At 45.2% G+C, this 24,809-nt stretch overlaps 1 protein-coding gene across 1 annotated transcript in view; it reads left to right on the top strand.

Moving 5' to 3' along the window:
- Positions 1 to 2,796: 2,796 nt before the first annotated feature.
- LOC114106848 (neuroligin-4, X-linked) overlaps positions 2,797 to 24,809 on the top strand; it is a 160,154-nt gene continuing 138,141 nt past the window's right edge. The window contains exon 1 of the mRNA XM_027954017.2: positions 2,797 to 2,865. The gene's annotated coding sequence lies outside the window, so the exon portion shown is untranslated. The remainder of the gene's footprint in view (positions 2,866 to 24,809) is intronic.

Consider the following 24,809-nt stretch of genomic DNA (forward strand, 5'->3'; position numbering starts at 1 on the left):
GTCATTCCCCGTATGTGGACACGCCATGAGAATCTGTGGACCGTCTGACGGTCACACTGGCTGATGTATTCGTAGTTTGTAAATATTGGATTAATTCCACCTTCTCCCTTGAGTGCACAATGTTGTGCAATGGCACACGATGCAGGCTGGATTGAGAGTGTGCTTGTGCGCATAGATCCAAAGCTTTTTGTTATTAAATACATTGCAAATGGGATGTGTGTGGTAAAGTACGGATTTGGTATGAAAACAAGAGATTGGAAAGTGCGATTTCATGTGCACTTTTAGGTAAGCGATTATATGGTCAAATCTATCTGTCTCTGGGGGTTCTACAATAGGCTATCGAGTCCAAATGGCTTAATAAAATCCACAAGTCTTTTTATCTAGAGAATTTTTCAGCCTTTGGAACATTTTGTTAACAGAGTCTAACAACTTAGCTCAAAAAAAAAAAAATCAGTATTTATGGTATAATGCCACGGCGTGTTCCATCCTGAATCATGTAACAGACCAAAAGGAAGGTGACACTGTTTGAATGAAGGAGTGTTGACGTGAACACTTAGCACCCAAGTGTCAGACCTATGAGGACAAAGAAGAAATTCTCTGACTCTGGTGTTTGGGGTTTTCCCCACACATAGAAATCATTCTGGAAGATTGAATGTGTGAGTCAGTTTTCCGTTGCTGTGACAAAATACCCGACACAGTCAACTTAAAAGGACAAGAGGGTTCTTTTCATTCATGGTTTCAGGGATTTCAGTCGCTAACCACTTGGCACCATTGTTTGGTTCTTTTTTGTTGTGGAACATCATGGTGGAGAGTGTGTGGTAGAGACAGCTACTTATCTTGTGGTGGACAGGAAAGAGAGAGAGAAGAAGAGGAAAAGGAAAGAGGGCCCTGGAGGGAAGGGCCGGCATCCCACAATGCCCTTCTAGGCCACACCCCCAATGACCTAACATCCTCTCACTAGGCTCCGCCCCTTAAAGGTTCCACCATCTCTGCATAGCACCAGAGACTGGGGACCAATGTTCAATACATGGATTATGGGGTGCATTTCATATTCAACCCCTGAAATCCCACAAAGAATTATCCTTTAAGAAGAAACAAACCACAACAGAGGATTTTGAATGTTCTCATCTTTAGGAAATAATAAATATAGGAGGTTTTGTAGACTAATTACCAGATTGGACTATTTAAAACTGTATACATGTGTCAAAATAGCACAGTGTACCTCACAAATATGTGCAATTATTATGTGTCAACTAAAAATGAAAAAAAAATGCACATGTATTTAGGAAGTACTTGAGCTCATGTATCAGGGAAATGAGACCCAATTGCAGTGAGAATAGTCTAATAACCTGATGAGCAATGGAGAGGGATTGAGGTAGGAGAGGTGGAAGATTTCCTGTTGTGCAGGGAGAATGCTTTGAGGTTAATCCTTCCAGAGAGAACTCGTGTGCAAGAACACGGTACTTTCTATGGAGTCTATGTAGACTGTGCAGCTAGACACCAAGCTGTAATGAGCACATTTTGTTTTAATTTTTGCAATATTCCATCTGAAAGTAGAAGAGACACACACACCAATGTGGTTTTCATTTCCAGCCAACGTGAGTACTTAGGCCAAGCTAGAAGCAAAATCAAGCATGCCAAGAAATAGAAAGTCAAGCCTAAAACAATAATTAAGGCTTTCATCCATCCGACACAAATCATGCCCAATCTCATTTTTTTTTCCTTTCCTTTTTGGTCCTTGAGATTGAACCAGGGCTACTCTATCAGTGAGATCCATCCCCAGCCCTTGTTTATTTCTCAGTCTGAGTCACCATCATGTCAGATGGTTGAGAGCCTTGTGAAATTGATGAGGCTGGCCTCACACTTGTGATCCTCCTGCCTCAGAGTCCCAAGTCGCTGGGATTTCTGGCATGTGCCTCTGCACCCAACCAACTCACACTAATTTTTATAGAACTTTTCTGAAATACCCATATAGCATTTTTTTTAACTTGATAACTTGGAGTTTAACACCATCCTGTGGTTAGGAACAGAGGTGGGATCTCTGATCTGATAAAATGCAGGTAGACGCAATTTCTAGAGATATTAAGAATGCTCTTATATTTATTTAGATGAAAAGGTCGCTTGATATCTTGAAAACTCCAAGATCCTTGTTAGGATTCTCTGTTTAGACGTAGAAGGTTTTAGGATTGCAAAAGCATCCTCTGTGCAGAGAAGATTCCCCGGTGAGATGGCCAGGAAAGTGCTCAACAGTTGTGGGGCACGTACTGGACAAACAGACAGCATTTTCAGTGCCGTGGATTGCAGAGGGTGTGACCGTGTGCGAGTGGGCGCGTTCCCATCCACCATCCTAGGGAGACCTCTCTGCCATCCAGAATCAGACCTGGGGATGTGTGAGGGCTCGGGATTGGATTGGCTCTTCTCGCTAGTTTTCTGAAGATGATGAGTTCCTCATTCAAAGTGGCTGGAAACAACATAGATATACGGTAAATTCTAAAGAAAGCATTAACAGTGCCCAAATCATGGCGGTGAGCCACTTGTGTGGCAATGACTTCAAGTTGTGTTTGCAATCTGCGCGTGTGTCCCAATATTGTGCAGCAAAGACCACAAAGTAGGCATGGCTCTGTCCTCTCTCAAGTTCCTTGATGGACTGAGGTCCCAGTCCAGAATGACCAGCTAGTCCCTCTTCAGCAAACCCTAAGAAAATTCACAAGGAACAGCATATCGGCTTTGAAGCAATCATGGAGTGGTGAAATATGTTTCTCTTTTATTTTTTTTAGGGAGAAATGTGCTGACATGGAAAAGATCATCAAGTAGCCTTCCATGAAGGCATTTTGAAAGGCACCCGGGCTGAAGGACAGTGTCATGGTGAGTATTCACAATACGTATTGGCCAATCCAAGATGGCGGCCACCATGGTGCTGGCTACCCTGTGGGGCTGGAGAACCAGTGTCCATCTGGGCTGTGGGCTTTTTTGGATTGACTGTGGACAGGTTTCTGCATGGAGCTGAGGCCAGAGAGTTGAGTGCTTTTTTTACTGTAACATTGACAACTTCCATTCTTCTCTTGGGTCTTCCTTTACCCATTGGATTGGCGCTCAGATAGAAGATTGACAGGTCCTGTCCCAATGTAATTTCCAGGAGGATGGGATTGGGATCTGTCTAGAGGATCGCCTGAAGGATTCAGGTCTGGGTTGGGGTTGGACATCAGATTTCTATCTCTTCTAAAGGAGAAAACTGTCCCTCAGGATGGACGTTGTCCCACGATAATTGGCCACACCTGGGGGACACTAGAAACTCCAATAATCAGGCCACTCAATCTTGAGCCCCTGCACTTGGTCAGTCTCCTTGTAACCCTTGGGTCCACCATGGCTCTGACATCAGGGAGAGATGTCCTCAAAGAGTCTTTAGGCTGCAGGTTGGGAGGAGCGTTTCCAGAGTGTGACCTTGACCTTGGGTATTTATTATTTTTTTAATGTTTTCATTTTCTTTTCTTGATAAGAGGAGATAATTGGATACCTAACCTGTTGCCTTCTAAGAATTGAAAATGCTGTGCCCCGTGTCTGTGCTCATGTTTCTATGACGCCCAAGTTTTCCAGGGAAGGGGAACGAGGCTTGAAGAATTCTATTGTATCGGTGTGAGTGGGAAATTATCACTAGTGTGGAAAATGCCTGATCTGAATTAAAATACATTGGACCCTTTGTATCCAATGTTTCTGCTTCAGGTGATGCATCCAAGCTCAGATCAAAAATATCTGATAAAATTGCATTCATCTGAACACGTACCCACGGTTGGTCATTATTCCCGAAGTGATACAGGATGATGATATTTACGTGGCATTTTTAATAGCATTATTATAAGTCATCTAGAGATGGTCGAATGTGTTCAGGAGGATGTGTGTAGGCTATTAGGACTGTGTTGACAGGAAACCCTGGGTACTTAATAATTGCATATGGCAGGTCTTCCAGTTGAATCTGCTGGCTGGAAGTGTACGCATGCATTTCACTTGAATCCCACAGAAATCCTCAGAGAGGCACGTCTTTTAGGGTCCTTAGCTTCTTTTATCCCACTCTGCTCCCTGCAAATGAGTCCCTACAGTGCTTTCCTGGCTGGTCATCTTTTCTTCAAGCCGTTCTCTCAGCGGGTGGTGTGCAAGTTGTGCACAGTTCTTTCCCACCCCGGGAAGGGTGCATTGAGGGACAGCCACAAAGCAAAACCCTGGAAGTCTTTGAGCCTTGCTGACTGAACTCCGTCCGTGCGTTATCTGCCTGGTGAAATCAGGCTCGTTGGGGGCAACTGCTTTGGAAACCTAGTTGAGTTCTTGACAGTAAATGTAATGGTAAACCATGACCAGTTCATTTGGAGTGTCCATAAGGACAATTTGGAATTCCCTAGTATGACTTCTTCTCCCCAAAGAGCCACATGCAGAGTGCCTCTCTGTCATACAAGGCACCAATGAGTGACTCTGCTCTGTCCTGTTGGTGCAGATCTCTTGGAAGTTCATCCTTCCTCCCTCTGCTCACCTGTTGTAGCATAAACACCTCTGGTTATCTGAGAACTGAAGAGTCCTTGGGCCATTTGAACTGGGCCCACTCTCTCTCATTCTACCCTATTCATTTGTTGCCATTTCAGAGGGATCCAGAATGTCAGACACATGTTTCTGATGCAGGCTGAGGTCCACTCAGACCTCGAGATCCTTTACATGATCTAGAAAACTGCAAACAGGATAGAACCCAAGCAAAGAGAGATGGGTAGGAAATGTTTATGGTGTACTCTTGTTAGCCATCCATAGTAGAAATATTTCATGATTCAAATTCTGGACTCTTTTCCCCAAACTCAAATATTTGAAAGGATCATGTTATGTTTCAATCTATTCCCAAATCAGTACTCACGGCTTTTCATGGTTCAGCTGCCAACTCCCACCCTACACAGGCAGCATCTATGACTGTGTTGCTTAAATATGGGTTTCTGGCCAATTTTCTCATCAATTTTTAGGCTACAACTAAAACATACCTGTCAAAATGGAGATGTCCAATGTGGAAATTATTTTTCTTAGTTGACAAGATGATTCATCATCTGTTTTTGTGTGTGTGTATTTTGTACACATTTTTATAAATTTTATCAAAGGTATTTAATGAGAATTCCATGAACAGAGACATTCTCATCAGAATATATGTACATATGGCTACTTAGAGAACCACTTACACATCATATGACACATCCTAGGAATTACACTGTCTAGATGGAATCAGGCTGCCCCCATCAAAAGGGAAAATGGTAGCCGTGGGTGGAGAAAGGGGCTCTGCCCTAAGGGGGAGCCACAGCTCCTCGTGCCACAGCTCGTACTCCGAGACCCAAAGGGAACGTCACATAAAGTTCACAGTCGAGGGCAGCAGAGAAGATTGTCTCCACTGTGACGGTGTCTCACCTTAGGGCTGTGCTGTGGGGAGGCTGTTGTGACGTTCTGAGGAGAGCTTTGGTTAGGAATGGGTCCAGATGGACAGCCAGTGGACGGACAGCTCAGCTAGATGGACAAACAGTGGACGGACAGCTCAGCTAGATGGACAGCCAGTGATAAATGATGTGTTCTTGCCTCACAATCTTTTTGTAAAAAAAAAAAAAAAAAAGTGTGCATGTTGCAGAATCACATTGGTCCTGCAGTCACACATGTGCATACAGTAACAATGTCTGTTTCATTCTATTATCTTTCCTATCCCCACGTCCCCTCCCCTCCCCTCCCATCACTTCCCTCCACCTAATCTAAGATAACGCTATTCTTCCCTAGTGCCTCCCTGCTTTATTGTGAATTAGCATCTGCATAGTAGAGACAACATTCAGCCTTTGGGATTGGTGTATTTCATTTAGCCTGATATTCTCCAGCTCCACCCATTTACCTGCAAATTCCATCACTTCACTCTTCTTTAAGGCCAAGTAATATTCCATTGAGTATGTATACCACATGTTCTTTATCCGTTCATCTATCAAGGGAAACCTAGGTTGGGTTCATGGTCTAGCTATTGTGAATTGAGCTGCTATAAACATGGATGTGGCTGTGACCCTATTGTGTGCTGATTTTAAGTCCATTGGGTATAAACCAAGGAGTGGGATAGCTGGGTCCAATGGTGGATCCATTCCCAGCTTTCAGAGGAAATCTCCATCCTGATTTCCACAGTGGCTGCACCAATTTGCAGTCCGACCAGCCGTGTGCAGCAATCTTAAGAACCTCTTTCAGTAAGCGGCGAAAACTCCCTGGCTGTTTAGTTAGAATAACTCCCGTTCAGCGGTGTCCAGATGGTTCACAGCATCAAATTGCACAGGAGGAGCACGGAGTAGGGAGAAGGCATGAATCTGCATCTTCTGATCTCTCTCTCTCCCTCTCTTCTTTTAAAGCCACTGGTGCTCAATCAAGGGGGATCCACTCTATAATGTATAGCGTGTAGCAGAAAATGCATGCACCTGTGGGTGAGGACATCCATGTCTACTGAGTCTGCTCCCAAGTGGCTGAATTTCCATGACTAGTTTTCCGATTTGTCTAGATCCTAAAGAGTTTCTGAATTCACTCCCTTGTAATGTGAAGAAGCAGGAGTTACAAAATCAGAACAAAAATGGCCTGAGAGTTACAAATAATTGACTCTATGAATTCTTGAAAAATTCAACTTATGCCATTTTAATAAAATTTTCTATGTACAGTCGACCAAACACGTTCTGATTTCATAATCACTGTTTAGGGAGTCCATTTTCCCTGGGTTTCTATGGTAGTTTGGAATAGTCTTGGAATTTACCTTTTAAGATTAATAGTTTGGAATATTTTACTCATTTTTTTCATTGCTGTGAACAAAAGAGCTGATAAGAACATCTTAGAGGAGGAGACATTCATCTGGGGCTCATGGTGTCCGAGGTTCAGTCCATGGTTGGTCGACTCCATGGCTCTGGCCCAAGGGGAGGAAGAACAAAATGGCGGCAGGGCCTGGAGGAGGAGAGCAGCTCAGGACAGGGCACCAGGGAGCAGAGAGAGCTCTGCTCACCAGGGACAGGACAGAGACCCCAAAGGCACAGCCCAGGGACCCCCTCCTCCAGCCACCCCCCACCTGCTGCAGTCACCACCCAGTGAGTCCATCCAAGTGGATTAATCCACTATCAGGTTACACCTCTCATAACCCGATCATTTCACCTCTAAACTTTCTAGCTTTGTCTGACACTGGAGCCTTTCAGGGGCCACTTCATATCCAAACCACAACCGTGATCTTATGTTAGGATTAATTTTATTGCAGTGATAACATGGTCTGATTCAAAATTGATGGTCAGGAAAAAAATCCCTTCCTGGTATTCCTGAAAACTAGCTTCCATTTCTAAGTCAGGGAATCCAAGAGAGTCCCATGAGAGAGGACGTCCAGTATTATATGGAGCATCATGTGTGCTGATGTGGAGGATTCTGGGGATAAGGCACTTCTGAGACCAGCCAATTTGCATGTTGAGATCCTTTATAGTGCACTTAGTTGCACACATATTACCCAATGTCATCGTTTACTAAACCGTTTGTGATTTAATGTAGCTGTGCAAATCAGTCTGACACAGGGACCCTTGAGTTGTTTGGAATCCAGCGACTGAATAAAAATTTGACGGTATTCAAATGCTACCACAAAGGCATCTAAGATATGAAGGACATTTCCAACGCAGAAATCGGGATAAATTGTGCTTGAAATATCTGTCTGGTTCTGGTGATAAATCCCCTCCACTTAGTGGGAGAAAAACACATAAATTCCAAGAATTGAACAAAAAAAAAATGTTTTCTCTTTTCCTAGCTGTGGAGCCTGTTGGAATTAATAAGAGTATTTTGTTTTCTTGGAAATACAAAGACAAGTTGAACATAGCTTTTCAGCTAAAGTGAAGTTTTCATATTTACCTTTTAAGGTTAGCACCGGATGGGGATTTTTTAAAGGTGTGACTATCAGGAGCTGGGGTGGAGCTCAGGTGTGGAGCGCACAGGCTGCACAGTAGGTGCAGGGTCTGGGGTCTATCCCTAGCTCTGCACACACAGAAAAAAAATGTGCACAATTACAAAAACTTCAACATTTAATCTTTTTTATATAAACCGCAGAGGCTGAATGGAGGCACCCTGAGGTCGATACGTGATCCTTTTTCTCTTTCCTTTACTTCCACCCCATGAAAGTGTCCGTTTTTCCTTTACTTTCACCCACACGTGAAAACTGAAAAATGTTTGCCAAATAAATGGGAAGGACACTCTGAGATAGTCAAAAAGATACTGATGAAGTGAAAAGAGAAAACAAATATATTATTCCATTCATTCTTCAAAGCACTTCCTCCCACTATTTCTCATGGTTTATTGCACTGAAATGAAAGCTCATGTGGCCACTGTTTATTAGGCTACCACGAAGGAGAGTTTCATGTCCCTTGGTTGATGATCCTGAGGTCAAAAGTCCTGAAAAACCAATCCTTTGGGTCTGTCTGCTCCTCAGGGACCATTTCTCACAAAATCCCAGAAGGAAGATGGTGGACACAGGACTTCTGCCAGAGCAGAGGAGGCCCAGGATGGAGGTCCCTGGATTCCTCAAACCCATGCCTCTGGGGGTCAGGACCTTGGGATGCTGTGTACAGGATGGAGGGAAAGGAAGACCATCCTTCTCAAGGGGGTGACTCTCCTTAAGGGGAGACTTGGCTTTGTTCCTAGCCCCTCCCACTAATGAGGTCACTTCCTATCTGCCCTGTTTTTTTTAGCCCCTCCTACTAATGAGGTCACTTCCTATGTGTTCTGTTTTCTTCAGTCCTTCCCATTAATGAGGTCACTTCCTATGTGCGCTGTTTTTTTTCAGCCCTTCCCACCAATGATGTCACTTCCTGTCTGCTAGTCTCCTCAGATATCTTGCATCTGGGAGGACACAGAATGGGAGATGCATTTAGTAGCTGATTGTTGATATGTATTTTCATCCCATGCAGAAAGCCAATTTCCCTTTCATTCTCCTTTATTCTTATAATTATGATCATTACTACCTTTGAATAATAAACTTTATTAGACCTAAACACTTAAAAGGAAAATCTGTAGGTAGCTTTGACTGAACAAGATGGGGTTAAATCTGGTATTTTTTTTTCTCATTTTGATTGAAAAAAAACTGTTGTTCCTCCTTTGGAGGAGCAAAATATTGACAAAGATGCTCTATAATTAATATAAATCTTATGAGCTTCCCCCCCACCCCACCTAAAGATTCAATTAGGTGTAAATGTGTAGCAAATGCTAATATTGCTGCCCATGGTCTGTATTAAAACCATCTATCCTGAGCTCATGGTAATCCAGTTAGTAAGTACAACTAATGTCTTGTGTCTTTTGTATTTTTGCAAATAAAATAAAATGCTTTTTATGGTGTGGGTCCTCACCCGCCCCCGTCCTCAGGCCAAGGGGTCCATATGAGAACGGAAATTTAATAAATGGGTGTATCTCATTAAATGAATCATCTTGCACTTTTTATAAGTCATTTATGCATAAGGTAATTTTGTTTGATCGCTGGAGGAGAAAAATGAATTTGGCTTTGAGTAAATGCTAACGTCCCTGTACATATACAGGATAAGCCAAATGTGGCCTGATTGGCAACCCAGCTTTTGCAAACAAATTTTATTTTTTTTAAGAAACCAACCATACTCTCTCATCGGTGTCTTCCTCTGTGTCTCTCTGTCACCATAGTCACAGAGTTGAAAAGCTTCCGTAAAGACCAAATGATTTCCCCAGCCCAAGATGTTTATCATTGACTGTTTACAGAAATGTTGGCCAATCCATACTTTCTGGCACGCTTGGATCTTTCTGTAGGTGTGAAGCCGGATCACAGTGAACCTCTTGGGTTCAGAGACTAATGCATCTATGCATGAATTATTAAAAGTCAGTTTTAGTATAGAGTCAATATTATTCACAGTGAAATCTATTGATTCCTCTACTCTAGAGCTCATGGGACACCATCTTGGATCTTTTCTTCTTGCTCCAATACCTTTGTTTCATGATGCAGAAGAAACGTGGGGTTCATTATCAAGCAGATTGGTCATGGGGCACCATCTTGAATCTTTTCTTGTTGCTCCAATACCTTTGTTTCATGATGCAGAAGAAGGGATCCATCCGTGATGAAGCAGAAGCAGTCACTGGGATTTTTTATTGTGTTTTGCTGAACCGTTTAATGAAGCACATGTCGCACAGTTAAAAATCACAGGGGTTCCCTCATTGCCTTTCTTTGTGAGAATTGGAGAGAGGTGATTCTGACTCAGCAGGTGTCCCCGAAGAGGATAATTAGTATCAATGGGGAACCAGGTGGTTTTCTCTTTGCCTGGTGTGTGGTTCGATGTCTCACCTGGTGTGCGGTGGACCGTTTGTAAATATTAACTAAATATATTTTAGATGCAGATGACTGAGGATCAATTACCTAAAAGTCTTCCTTTCTTTCTTCACTCTCCACAATGAGTCTGGAAAACACACCATCCTAAGTATTGTGGGGTCATGGGGAATGACACCATTAGGACTTTGCTGAAGCACATTGTAGGGTTATCTACCTGGAAAACATGCATTTATTCTTCCTGGAATGGGGGTCCCTCTTTCCCTTAGGTGAACCTTTGCTGTTTTCTTTTTTTAGGGGGTTGGAAATTTTGATACAGAACATTCATGCTGTCACTCGGTACCATAGGGCAGTCCATGTAGGAGATTTTCTCTGAATGTGTTGGTGAAGGCCAGTTGACCTCAACTCAATCATTTAAGAGGAAGTAGAACACGTTCCACTTGGGGAAAATTTGCCATGAAGTCCATGTCCTGGTGGAGCAGCTCACATTGAGTTAGTGACCTTGCACTAATTCCCTAACCTGTATCCAGCTGAGTAGGGAATAGAATGAACCTGGGAAATACCTGTTTTGTCCACCAGGGGCATGGCGCCATTTTGTGCCTGAAGCTGTTCTGCGTTTTCATTCAGAGATGACCAACCACATGAGTGGAGTCCTTTCATCTTGTTCAGAAAAATCCTTCTGAGAGTCTTTCCCATTAGGAGGGGAAATAGAATAATGTTGACTTGTGTTACTTATATTTCTGTTTGCCTTCATTGTATGCTCACAGGAAATTTTCTTCATTGAATGTTGGGAATCTGGTTGGAGACGAACCTCAGTGCATTATTTTAGGGCATGTTTCTGGAGGTGATTTGGAGCAGTTGGGAACTGAGTCTGAGACCTCTCTCTTGCCACCTTTGTCCTGGTCCCGTATGTGCACAAATGAATATTACGCTATTTAGCATTGACTTCTCTGTACTTAACTCTTCTGAGCGGACTACAATTTTAGCTGCTGTATTTTCTCTCTATTATTTAGAAAATGCAAACCTTCATTGGGGAATGCTTAGTCTTTCATTTGTCTTTAGGGGTAATTGATTGGCTTTTTCCAGATTATGCCATTCTTGGGAAAAGGTTAACAAATAAAATCTGGCCAATTAAAAATCTCAACTAATTTAATTCTTCGGATATGATGTCATAGGCTACACTTTTCAATGTTTAAACCAGGTACAGATGCGTCTCCACTTAACAATGGGGTAGTGTCCTCAGAAACCCATTTTAAGTTGGAAATACCATCTGTATATGGCTCAAAATAAAATTGAGTACCAAGCTGAAGCAAATAATTCTTGCTGGTAATTTCATGCTTAGAAAAAGCACATTATATTTTAAACAACCACAGAACTCATCCTCTGGTTTGACCACGCCTTGGCGTTCTCTATGATTTCTTTGGTTAAGTCTTAGAATAGTTCTCTGAAGCCAAGTATAGTGGCACACACCTGTAATCCCAGCAATTTGGGAGGCTGAGGCAGGAGGATTACAAGTTTGAGGTCAGCCTCATCAAACTTCACTAGGCTCTGTCTCAAAATAAAAAGTAAAAAGAGCTGGGAATATGAGTCAGTGTTAGAGTATCTCTGGGTTCCACCCCCCGTACCCCCAAAATAATAATACTAAATAAACAGGAACATGTCTCTGAAATGATGTGGCACCAACCATTTAATTATTTATTTCAAACGTTTTAAAAGAGGAGAAATAGCACTGAAACCGTAGTGACTGCTGGAATATCCAACCAGAATCTGAAACATTCAATGATACATTCAAGGCAACCTCATCAACTTGCCACATGAGCAGACGATACTTGTAGTCATTCTCGGCAGAGGCGCCATCTTGATTTTCTGTAGTGGAACCAATTGGCTGCGACGATTCCTTAAGAGGGAATTGAAGTAATTTGTTCCTGGGTTTGCATGATTTGGGGAAGCAATTTCAATATTATTGGACTGATGCTTTGCAAATTCATGCACTGAGTGGTACGTGCTCTTTCCCCAGGTGTCTTCCACCAAGTGCATTTAGTGGATCTCTCCAGGGGGTGACCTTCGGTTGAATCCTCTCTCCTCTTCCTTCTTGCTTGTTCCATCTCCTCCTTCTTCTTTACCAGAGCTTAAACTCAGGGGCACTCGACCCCTGAGCCCCATCCCCAGCCCTATTTTGTATTTTATTTAGAGACAGAGTCTCCCTGAGTTGCTCAGGGCCTCTCTTTGGCTGAGGCTGGCTTTGAACTCACGATCCTCCTGCCTCAGCCTCCTGAGGTTCTGGGATGACAGGCATGCGCCACTGTGCCTGGCTCTTATCCTTCTTTTAAAGCCACCAGATGCTATCATGCGGTTGCACCCTGATGACCTTAACTAACCCTAATCACTTCTCCAAGACCCCATCTCTGAAAATCAGTCAAATTCACTTAAATGTCTTAGTTACGTAACAGAAGGGAAAAAAAAATCTCCTGGGTATAGAAACTGCCTGATATTAAAGTGAGCACGGGTCCATCTATCCACTGTGCTCTCTGCACCAATTATTTATTGGATTAATTTTAAAATAACATGGCAATAGTCGAGATCATGGCTACAGTTAACAGGTGGTTAATACCTCATGGTCTTGCATTCCTGTTGGGTAGCGTGTGAGTCTGTGCCTAACGGTAGGATCAGGGATTCCTGAAGAAGGCACTAAATGCTCAAGGGCTCTTTGTAGCATCTCATGAAACGTTTAAACACCCCCAAGACAGGTCAAGTGTTCCCAGAGCCCTTAGTGCCCTTCATGGTACTAGCCACTGATTCCCAGGGACAGGGAGAATTCCGTCCCATCTTGAGCCCAGAGACGGATGGTTGCTGTCATTTAGAGAAACAGCAGCAGCATCTCGATGCTCCTTAATGCGATATTCTCCCCTCCATGAAGAATGCTTTCCTTTCACCTCCGGAAAAATGAAGAGCATCGTTGTAGACACAGACGGATAAGTGGGTGCTGCTAAATCTGCCTCGGCTCCAGGGAGATACCGAAGACAAATGCTTTGAAGACAACATCCAGAAAAGAAAGTTTACATTTTCTGTTTTAAAAAACGCTGTAGGCTGTTTGGACCTTGGGCAGGTCACGGGAGGAATTGCTGAACTGGGGTTGATTGCAAGGTCTGATCGCTCTCTCTTTTAAGGAGAGGCAGAGCCGATTTCTTTGTCTTAGCCGAATTCGGTGGCTGGTTTATTTATATATAAAGAGCAAAAATGTGCCTTCATGGACAGCAAACTGCAACCAACTCTCGTGCATTGAATCCCAGGGTGTTGAATTTGCATTTTGGAGCTATTTCTTGAGGAAGCTTTGGTCGGTTGGCATTGTCTTCAGGGTCATTCCCTTAGCCCCTTTGTTCTCCGTTAACCTCTTTGAAGTTCCACAGCTACCAAAGGGGGACCAATTGGCTAAGGGCTCACATTGAATGGTCTCCAGCTAAATCCAGTGAATTGATGGAGACCTCCTTGGGGCTGGATGTTAATTTGAGCAGGTGTCCACTAACAGCTGGACCAAGGAACCATATGCAATCAGGGGACAAGGACCAAGAAGGAAATAAAGAAAGGGGGAGGGAGGACAAGATGGGGACCTCATGCCACCACCCCAGGAGTTGGTAACAGCCCGGCTGCTTCTCCACCTTCTGTCCTCTGCAAGGGACCACTCTCTGGATTTGGGGTATGGCTACCATTTTGGAATCGGCTTCTTGCTCAGTGAAGAGACCACCCACTTCCTCCGGCTGGGGGTCCTGAGAGAATTTGCTGCAGGGTCCCATAAAAATATATATAATACAAATGCATATATTTTACTTTAGATGGACACGTAGTATTTCATCTTTCATTTCCAGGGACTTTTGTGATACCATTGGAGTCACCCAGATGACCCAGTGTGATCCCCCCACATCAGGGTCTGTTGCCATCTGAACCTTCTTTCCTCTGGGTCACATGTAGGGAGAAAGGGGACAGCCCCTATGCCCTCTTAAGCTTCCCAATAGGCTGGTCCATAAGAGAAACAGACATCAAAATCCATAGGATTTCAATGACCTTCAATTTCAATGACCTTCAATTTCAATGACCTTCAATTTCAATGACCTTCAATAGGGTCTTCAATGATCTTCATTCAAACTAGGCAGGTTGGAGGATCCCCTTATGATCAGCTCCACACACAAAGTTGGGTGGAACCGTAAGACTGTTAAACCATATGGCCAGCTTCGGGAAAAGGGACTTCTGGATTCCCTGGCCACGTTGGAGAAGATGAATCCAAGCGTCTATGGCTTCCATCAAGGGTATATGAGAGTCAGGGTGGTTGGTTCGTCAGCTTCTCGTCACCATGGCTAAAATCCTTGACAAGAACACCCTAGACAGGGAGGAAGATTTATTTTGGCTCACTGTTTGGAGCTTCCATCATTGGCTGGCCCCAAGGCAGAAACAATATGGCGGGTGGGTGTGGTGGAGGAAACCTACTCTGCTCAGAGATGAGAGGGTGGAGGTCTGTAGGGGTTGGGGACATGGTAAACCTTCCAGGGTACACGTCCAGTAACCTAACTCCTCCACCTCTGTCCCAGGTCTCAGTAGTCCATTCAGCTGTCAATGGATCAGTCCATCAAGTGGATTAATCCACTGACGAGGTCAGAACCCTCAGGATTCAGTGTATTGCAGCAGAATCCAGTATTTTCCATATTTGAACCTTGGTACATCGAGAACCAAGACTTCAGCACATGAGTTTTCAGGGGACAATCCAAATCCAAACCATCCCAAGAGAGGCAGAGACATTGGGGGACCGACTTTGATTCGCAGCCCGCCTCTGGGGTTTCAATGAGTTAGTTAAGACATTGATGGACATCTCAGTGACCTTGATGGGCATCCCAGTGACATTGATGGGCAAGTCACTGGGCCAACAGTTAAAACTTGGAGCCTACACATAGCAGCAGCTAGCCTGGGACTTAGGGGTGTGCATTTGGGGCTGGACCCGCATGGGACAGTGCTTCCCGCTAGAGTCTTGTAAATCCGAGCCTGGGGGTTGCCTGCTGACCTTCCTTGGCAAGGAGCAGATACAGGACATTGGGCAGGAAATAAGGTGGAAAATAGGGCAACATGAATCTATAAGCCCTGAAACCATAACGTGCCAAAATGTTGAGCAATTTTGGTACAAACACGAGGCTCCGTTTTGTTCAAAAATCGAATTTGCATTCTTTCCTGTTAGTTTTTTAAACAAACAGACCTTGGATAACGCCGAGAACTCAAGGTGTCCAGAAAGTGGTCTGCTCGGGATTCCGCATGGAAAAATGTGTATATATATTTGCCGAGGGCTAAGTGTCATGCATGGCTTGTGATGGATTGCATCCTACCAAAGGGCAGAACCTACTGTTCTTGAATCCTAAAACAGAAGGTGCACTGGGAGAGAGAGAGACCACGTCCCAAGTTCTGCACTTAGCAAAATTATGCTGCAAGACGCGCCGGGCGAGGGTGTGCTTGCCAAAAGGGCTCCATCAGAGCCATTTTTAGAGGAGCATTTCCAGTATGGAAGACGGGAAGGTGGAAATAGGGGCTTAGAAGTGCCCATTTCTCTGTGGACCGGCCAACTGTTCTTTGCCCAGGAACCTTGTAGGAAGCCATGCAAACTTACACAGGGTTGGGTAGCTTGACACTGCCCGTCAATGTCACTGGGTTGCCCATCGAGGTCCCTTTATGTAGGGCAATGTACCTTTGAGGGCTGAGACCATTGCAATAGGCAGTTGGTTGGTGTCATAAAAACCTGCATCTCCTTCTTTGCTCTGAAGGTAAATATTTTCAACATGTCGGCGACCCCTCTCTGCTGGGGAAAATCCATAGGGTCCCATTTTCTGTATGTGGAACCCTAAAATTGGAAACTGAATCCCGTGATAATGTTTACAGAGAAACTATTCAGTTTGGGTTTGCAGAGGATCTTGCTGCTAGATTTGTGTTTTAAGTCAAAGGGTCTAAGACGAGTCGGGATTCAGATTATAGTGTTTGCTCTTGTGGCAAAAGAGCTGTAATAGGCAACTGTGTTTAGTGATTTCTCTTCTGTCTTCTTCCAAGTCATTGTGTTCCCTACTGTTTAGCGATAAAGAGGGATAAGCGTTGGAACTGGTTATATATATATATATATATATATATATATATATATATATATATATATATATATACTGCCACCAAAGTTAACTTTGCTTGTGCCACATCCAAACAAGGAGCAGTGGGTGGGAGAATGTCAATCACAAAATACCTGAGGCAGGCGAACATCATAACCAAAGAGGTTCATTCAGCTCACACTTGAGAAGGTTCCAGGGCACGATGCTGGCATTGGCTGAGAAAGAGGTCCCACCTCGAAAACAGGAAGCCAGAGAGACACTGAGGTCCCAGCACCCCTTCACAGGGTGGCATGCAGAGAACCTAAGTACCTTCCACTTAATGGCCCAACCTTAAAGATCACATCTCCCCACATCTCCATGCTGAGGACCCACCCGAGGACCAACCCTTGGGCACATACCCCAAAACCATATTCCATCCATAACCACAGCTACGTGCACTCATTTTTTTTTTCTTGCATTGAATTTTGAAAACAGCGTCACTCCACGGTCCCACCCCTGGTTGTACCTTAGCATGTTCATTGACTTTAATTAGAAGGCAGTGGGGACAATTGGATGCAATTCAGTGGTATCGAGCGTTCTAGTTCCTAGAGGTTTAAACCAGAGTCTCTTTTCATTTTTAGTTCAAAGACTCCTGGCTGGAACAGAAGGAGCAGTGGCCATTATTGGCCCTTTAGAAGAATGGTGGACCACAGAGACTCACTCTGTGGACTTGAGTGGATTGGACGGTAATTAGTGAGGCAAGCCCAGGAGTTAATTAAGGGAGGTTAGAGATGGAGAAGGGCCACTTGTGGTTAGTTAGCTTTATGTTACTGGGATGAAAATACCCGATGAGTCCAACAGAGAGAAGGAGCCGTTTATGAGGGTTTCAGAGATTCAGTCCGTGATTGGCCAACTCCATGGCTCTGGCCCAAGGGATGGCAGAACAAAATGGCGGCCGGGCATGGTAGAAGGAAGCTTCTCAGCTCATGGTGGCTAGAAAGGAGGCTCTAAGGAGACAAGTTATATGTCCCTAAGGCACGTACCCTGTGACCGGCCTCCACCAACCATGCCCCACATGCTAAAGGTACCACCCATCCATTCCATTCACATGGATGGACTGGTTCAGTTGTAGCTCTCTGGGTCCAATCATTCCACCTCTGAGCATCCCTGCATGAACACGGGATCCAAATCATAACACCAATATACTCTGAGTCCTAACCTTCTCTCCTGGCTCCCCCATTTATTTCCCATGCATTTAAAAATGGTTTGCCTCAACTGTACTGGAAACATATTCGCCAGATAAAAATGAAAAACAAAGGCAGTCCATTTCACGCCAACATGGAGGAAGATGGAGCCCAACAGCACTTGGAAAGCCATGCCTCAAGGTCTCTCTTACAAGGCTTTGGGTAGTGTTTCATGAAAATTGCTCTTTAAAGAAAATCTTAAGGGCTGAGGAGGTAGCTCAGGAGTATTACACTTGACTCGCCTGCAGGAGGCCCTGGGTTCAATTCCCCAAACTACCACCCACCACTCCGTAAAAATAGAATTTATTAAAAATCTCTAAGCTCCGTTGAGCTGGTGAGAACCCAGGTTTCCATACATTGTGGTCAAACTTCACCTTATTCTTCAGGAAACAACAACAACAAAAAATGCACTTTGGAGAGAGAAGACTCTTAGAGGAAGGACCCAGGGATCTCCCTCTTGGGAAGCCTGAGTCAACATCCAGTTGAAAATGGAAATAATTACAGATGCTTAGACCAGGAAAGGCGAGTTAGCACCTCTTCCCTCTCCTTGTCAATTCCAATTGCAAAGTCTTGGCCTATCTGCAGGTCTAAATTGGATGATCCTTTTCTTGGTAACCGGAACTTTCAGGGACATGAATTTTGTCAATGGTGTTTGAAAGCCATTTGAGTAAATTACTCCTGCAAGGAACTAAATGTCCCCCCACTGAGAGAGGAAGCCAGTCTATCCACATTGAGCTTATGAGTAAAGAAAGACAGACTCACGTCCTAAAAAATTTAGGGATGCTTCCAGTAAGAAACTCGATTCAGTAAGTATTGGGGGAAAAGAAAAGTTATCTGGAGGTAACACAGATAGTATCAATTAGAAGCAAAAATAGAAACCTGAAAAACAACCCCGAACCCTGTAATTTGTAACTTGTAAGAGATAGAAAGTACCAATTCATTAAAAAAAGATGGGATTTACAGGAAGGTAGATTGATCAAATTAAGTTATGAATATAGCTTAATGAATCCCATAATTATGCATATTTATGATGCCCCAAGAAAAGATGTAACCACTTAAAAATCAGGATGGGATTTTCATAGAAGTGTCACAAAATAGCCAAGTTTAAAGACGGCATTGGGTAATTAATGAGACTGTCTTCCGTGATGAGATAGAAACCAAAGAATTGCAAATAAAAAATTGTAAGGCTCAATCTGGGAATTTGATTGATTCCTACAGTGTATTTCAAAACAATGATCAACTAGAAAGCCAAGAACCAGAAATGATTTACGCTCCACTTTTTAAATGTTCTTGGAATTAAATGATCTATGGTTCCGGGCTGTAGGGCGCACCATAGAGGCCCACCACAGCAAATGGGAAAAGACACGTCCCCTGTGACCAGCCTCCACCAGCTGGTCACATGGTTCAACCACATGGTTGAAATTTCAAAATGGCAGAGAGTCATGTTTTGCACATTGAAGCTTTGGCTTATAGATAGTGGGCTCGTTCCAGGGTGGTCCCATAAGATTATAGCATATAGTGTGCTTTTAGCAGTCTCAGGTTGTGTAAGTGCACTTCACGTTGTTTGCAGAAAAAGCAACATGAGCTCACAAAACGTGTCTCAGGACATATCCCTATGAAGTCACACATTGGGACAAAGAAACTGTGGTCTTAGATGGAAGAGAGCTGAAAGAACTCAGGTGTCCATTGAGTATAGGGTGCATCCTGGAAGGGGACTGGAGGAAAATTTAAAGAAAAGGAAGAGACATTTAATATTATATATTTAAAAAAAAGGTAATTGAGATGAGCTTTAGTTCTCTTGGAACATTAAGAATAATTGGAGTAATAGAAAAGCAGAAAGTATGCAAATGAAAATGTGCACTGGTGACCATCTTCAGATTAATTATAATTAGCATATTACATGTGACTTGGGAGTGATTGATCACTAGCTTCACTGGGACAATAGAGTTAATATGGAACGGTGAGATAACCAAAATAATTTTATGGCTGTATTGTGGAGCTAGAGAGGAAGAGGATTAAAGGGTGGTAGGTGCCCATAAATAATTTTTCGATCATATTTTATAATAATAGACCAAGAAAAAGTAACATTGCTTAGAGGTTAAATGGAGGACATTTATTTTTGCTTTGGTCTTTTGGTCTTGGATTGGACCCAGGGGTGCTCTATGACATTTTATTTTGAGACAGGGTCTCCCTAAGTGGTTGAGGTTGGCCATGAACTTGAGTTCCTCCTAGGTCAGCCTTCCAGGTTGGTAGGATTTCAGGGCCCACCATGGTTTGGATACATGGTCTACACTGAAAAGCTCTTGTGTTCATGCAGGAACATTCAGAGGTGAAAAGATTGGATTCAGAGAGCTCTGGCTTCATCAGTGGATTAATCCATTTAATGGATTAATGAATTAATAACTGAATGTGCTACTCAGTGGTACCTGTGGGCAGGTTGGTCATGGCTGGAGGAAGTGGATCACTGGGGATGTGTCCTTGGGGACTATATCCTGTCCCCGGCTCCTGGTTCTCTCTGTTTCTGATCCTGGGCTGCCATGAGCCTTCCTCCTCCACACTCTTCCACCATGAGGTTCTGCCTCACTCAGACTCAGAGCAACGGAGCTCCTGATGAAGGGTTGAGATTTCTGAAACCAGAAGTCCACCTGACCCTTTTGAAGGCTTTTGGCTCCTAAGGACAGATGAGGTCCTAGGGGAGGGATTTGTCAGCCTGGAACTGCTAATTATTTACTGTTTCAATTCCTACGTGGGCTTCTTTATGGGACAGTTTTATTCCAAAAGGAAATAAAATGAAGCAAGACCCAGATTTTGTGGGGGTGTATGAAAATATCCTCCTAAGGACACTGTTTCCCAAATTGGCCTGCCTTCTGGATGCACCTGGGGTAGATGATAAATACCCAAACTTGTGTGTTTTCCTGAGAATCTGTGTCTTGTCAGTGACATTAGCCAAGTGACATTTTTCTACAGATGCTCCTGGAGTTTGAGAGTTTGAGTTTGAGAGTTTGAGAGAGTTTGAGGACCGCAGACCCCGGTAGCTTGTATGCTTGAACTTGTGTCCTGTTCTCTGCCCCTAGATGAGGTGCTGTCAGGATAATAACAGGGACTTACGTTGAGCACACTCTGTGTTTTCCTTTGGATCATGTGATATGCTCTTGAGGGAGGCCAGTGTGGGTGGCTGTCAATCACAAGGCTTCTGGGAGCTTTGGCTCTTGTCTTCCTCTGTTCCACGTCTCCTCCTGCTGCCTCCTGCTCTCCAGGTGGTGTGTGGACCGCAGTGTCCTAGGCTGTCAGTCTGAGCTTGGAGCAGTGGCCTCCCAAACAACTCCCTTGTGATGAGTCACCTGCGTCCTGAGGCAAACTCATCATCGCCCTGCAGGGCTGACGTGAGCGGCTCGCACTGTGACGTGGTCTCATCCATGAGGCTGTTTCTCACATTGCACATCTCAGAAGAGCTTATCCTCCATTCCCGTCAGGGCTGGAGACGCCCCTCTTCCCTCCCACCCCAAGGACCTCCCCCTGGCGTCCCCAAATCCAGACAATTTCCCCTGGAAGGGACCATTTCATGGAGAACAGTCTCCATGATCCTGCTCCTCAGGGGTCTTCACCATGTATGAGTGGTGTCCACCCACTTTTACCTCCTTAGAAGGACCTGGAAGCTCATGCATGTTCTTTCAGGGAATTCCCCCAAAGCTCTGAATCTTACAAAATAAATGGAGTTAAAATGGTGAAATACATGCAAAGCTCCATTGAAAAATGGTCAGTCATTTTAACGACCTGCTATGGTTGGGTTCAGAAATGTCCCCAGAAGGTCATGTTGGAAGGCATGGTCCTCAGTGTAGCTAGAGTCCGAGGATTCATGGAATTGGCTAGGGTGCTGTTCTTCTCAGTGGATTAATCCATTTTCCGTAGGAATCCACTGGTGGCTGAATGGACTTGGTGGTGGTCACTGTATGCAGATGAGTGTTGGCTGGAGGGAGTAGGTCACTGGGGGTGTGCGTTTGGGACTATATCTTGTCCCTGGCTCCTCCTCCTCCTCCTCCTCCTCCTCCTCCTCCTCCTCCTCCTCCTCCTCTCTTCTTCTTCTTCTTCTTCTTCTTCTTCTTCTTCTCTCTCTCTCTCTCTCTCTCTCTCTCTCTCACTCAGAAGGTTTAATATGCCATGTCCTTCCGCCATGTTGGTTTTGCCTTGGAGCTAGCCCACCATGGACTGGATACTCTGAAACTGTGAGCCAACATAAACCTTTCATCTTGTGAGTCGTTGTTCTCAGGTATCTGGTCACAGCACTGAAAACTTGACCAACGGATGATACGATAGAAAAATCACCTTCTCCACCTCCCTCTCTCCTTCTCTCTCTCACCCACAGCAGCACAGGCTTGAAGGGAATGAGTCCACACAGACAGAAACCAGGTGTTTCCAAATGAGAATCTCGGTCCTGCCACAAATCCACTAGGTTTTCCCCGGGAACCTAATTAACCCAAAGGGCACAGAGCAAGGCGGCAAATCCTTTCACGGGTTTTGTCTCAAATCCTTTTAGACTTCTTCAGCCTGGCCATGTTCCAACCCTTGACGTCCCAGCAAGAACGGGTTTTAAAAATGGCGCCCTCCCTGTGGGCACATGTCTACGGAGGGGAATGTGACATCAAGGTTTTCTCCATGTGCACCTCCCATTGTCCCCCTTGCGCAGTCTGGGGCCGTCCGATTGCACAGAACATGCAGTCGCGGAGACGTGTTGCGGGCTCATTAAGCATGGGGGAGACCAGACCATCATGACAGAGGATTTAATTGGGTTTAATTGGGTTAAGAGCAATAGGCCAGGGTGAGAGAATAGCTCTTAATCAGGGATCTGAAAATAGCCAAGGAGAAGCATTAATTGCATTAAAATCTGTGACATCTGCACAAAAAAGAAAAAGAAAACCCTTTTATATCATTCTGTGTGCAGGAAGGGGTGACTGTGTCTTTAAGAAAACCAAAAGGGTTAATTTAAAGGGACCTGGACCAGGTTTGAGATCGTGGCTAACTGGGGGGACGTCCATCATAGGGAGGGACGTCCCTTATCCATTGCTGATAACTCAGCACAGCACCGGGTACGTTTTAGGGAACCGAGCTTTGTTCTGGGTCAAGGTTCTGCAGGACCAAGGTCACGGAGTCCCATCTGGCCATGCAGGACCTTGAAGGCAGAGTCCTGGTGCAAGCAGCGTGTGGACAGAGGCCCGTCCCCTCTGACCCGCTGCCTCCTCCAGGCACCAGGATTCAGCCCCACCCCGTGACCTCATCCAGCCCCCGCGGCTCCCAGAGGCGCCAGCTCTGAACCTCAGTGAACCCAGTTCCGTGTTGGGGATCAGATGTCCGCACAGGGAACCCGGGTGCGGGGGACATGCCACCACACCGTCACCATAGCGGGTGACTTTGTCTTTCCAGGATGCAGTGCTCGGGAATGCTTCCTCCTATGTCCCCCTGGGTTCGGGACTTAGAGGAGCAGCAGGTGGATCGAGGCCTCCGTGGACGCTTCTCAATCCCTGGACCTCGAGTGGTCAGTTGGTCTGATGGTCACTTCAGCGCATCTGCTGCTTCTGACTGTTCCCTTGGCCTGTTAATTGGCGGAATTCGGGATGCGATGGTTCACGAGGTGTTTGTGTGAGATTGAGTGATCATCTTGCAGTTTTAAGCATGGCCTTTTGGTTCTCGGAAAAAAAAAAAAAACCTAGCATCGTCCCCAGGATCTCCGTCGAGGGTAGCCATCTGGCCTGGGACGGGATCCCTGTCACCCTGCACAAGTGACACAGGTGCACGTTCCATTTCCTGGCCAGAGAAGACCCAGAGTTCTGATTAAGTCTCCCGGTGGGCACTTCTCCAGGCTGGGTGGACAGTCCAGGTGCGGTGGCCTCGGGTCACACCCAAGTGACCTGCAAAGACGGTGTTAGGGCTCAGACACGGTGTCAAAAAGCCCATGCAGGAGACATTGTGAGAAGGTTTGGAGGAGAAAGGATCGGGTTGCAACCTGAGCCCCATCTGTGAATTGATGGGATGGGGTCAGTGGTAACTGGTGGCAGGTAGGACGTGCCTGGGGGACGTGGCCTTGGGGGCGTGGCTATGGGTTTGTATTTTGCATCTGGAGAGCGGAGTCTCTCTCTGCTCCCCTCCGCCATGTTCAGCCTCCCCTCGAGCCCGAGGAATGGAGCCTGCTCTCTATGGACCAAGTCTTCTGCAACCGTGAGCCCTGGGTAAACCTTTCGTCTTCTATAATTGTTCTGCTTGGGTCTGTTTAGTCACAGCAACGGAAAAGCCGAGTAAAACACAAGTCCTGTCGTACCTGGAGGGCGTGGGCCGTAGTCTCCTTCCCTCTCTTCATTTAAAGAAATCTGCGTGGCCTGAGTGTCTTCGTGACCGTTATTAATGGTTATTTCCTGCAGAGTGGGGCCAATGTACACTCCTTCCAGTGAGTTTTGCCTTGTGGACACATTTGTGTCACTGACTTTTGGATTTTGCCTATTCCATTAGGAGACACTCTGAACGTTGTGATGCAAACCTCTTTATAATGATTCTCAGAGACGCACTGAACATTGTTACCCACGTGGTATCTGGGGAGATCCTCCACCTAGGAATAGACACAGAGTCTGGTCCACATGGACCCCAAAATATCTAAGCTGGGTGCGGTGGAGCACGCCGGTCATCCTGGGGGCTCCGGAGGCTGAGGCAGGAGGATCGCGAGTTCAAAGCCAGCCTCAGCCAAAAGGAGGCCCTGAACAACTCAGGGAGGTCCTGTCTCTAAATAAAATGCAAAATAGGGATGGGGCGGGGCTCAATGGTGGAGTGTCCCCCTCAAAAAATATGCATATATTCAGGTGCTCGATCACCTTCAGCCCCCGAGTCCCTCCGTCTCCAACCTCCTAGGTTAAGCTCCGGCCCAGCTGATCCTCACTGTTGGAGGCTCTTCTCAAATGCAGACTTGAAGTCTCCCCAGGTGGGAGGACTTGGCCCTGGGTCTCCAATATTCCCTTTGGGTCCTCGGGATCAGCCCTGCCCACCTGGTAATGGCTCCGGGAAAGTCTTTTAGGAGGAAACCCTGGGCAAAGGGCCGGCCGTCTGGGACGGCTCCTTCTGTTGGCAGAGGGGTAGGAGGACACAGCCCCACGTCTT

This window comes from Marmota flaviventris, chromosome Y, assembly GCF_047511675.1.
Source record: "Marmota flaviventris isolate mMarFla1 chromosome Y, mMarFla1.hap1, whole genome shotgun sequence".
Taxonomy (NCBI): Eukaryota; Metazoa; Chordata; class Mammalia; order Rodentia; family Sciuridae; genus Marmota; species Marmota flaviventris.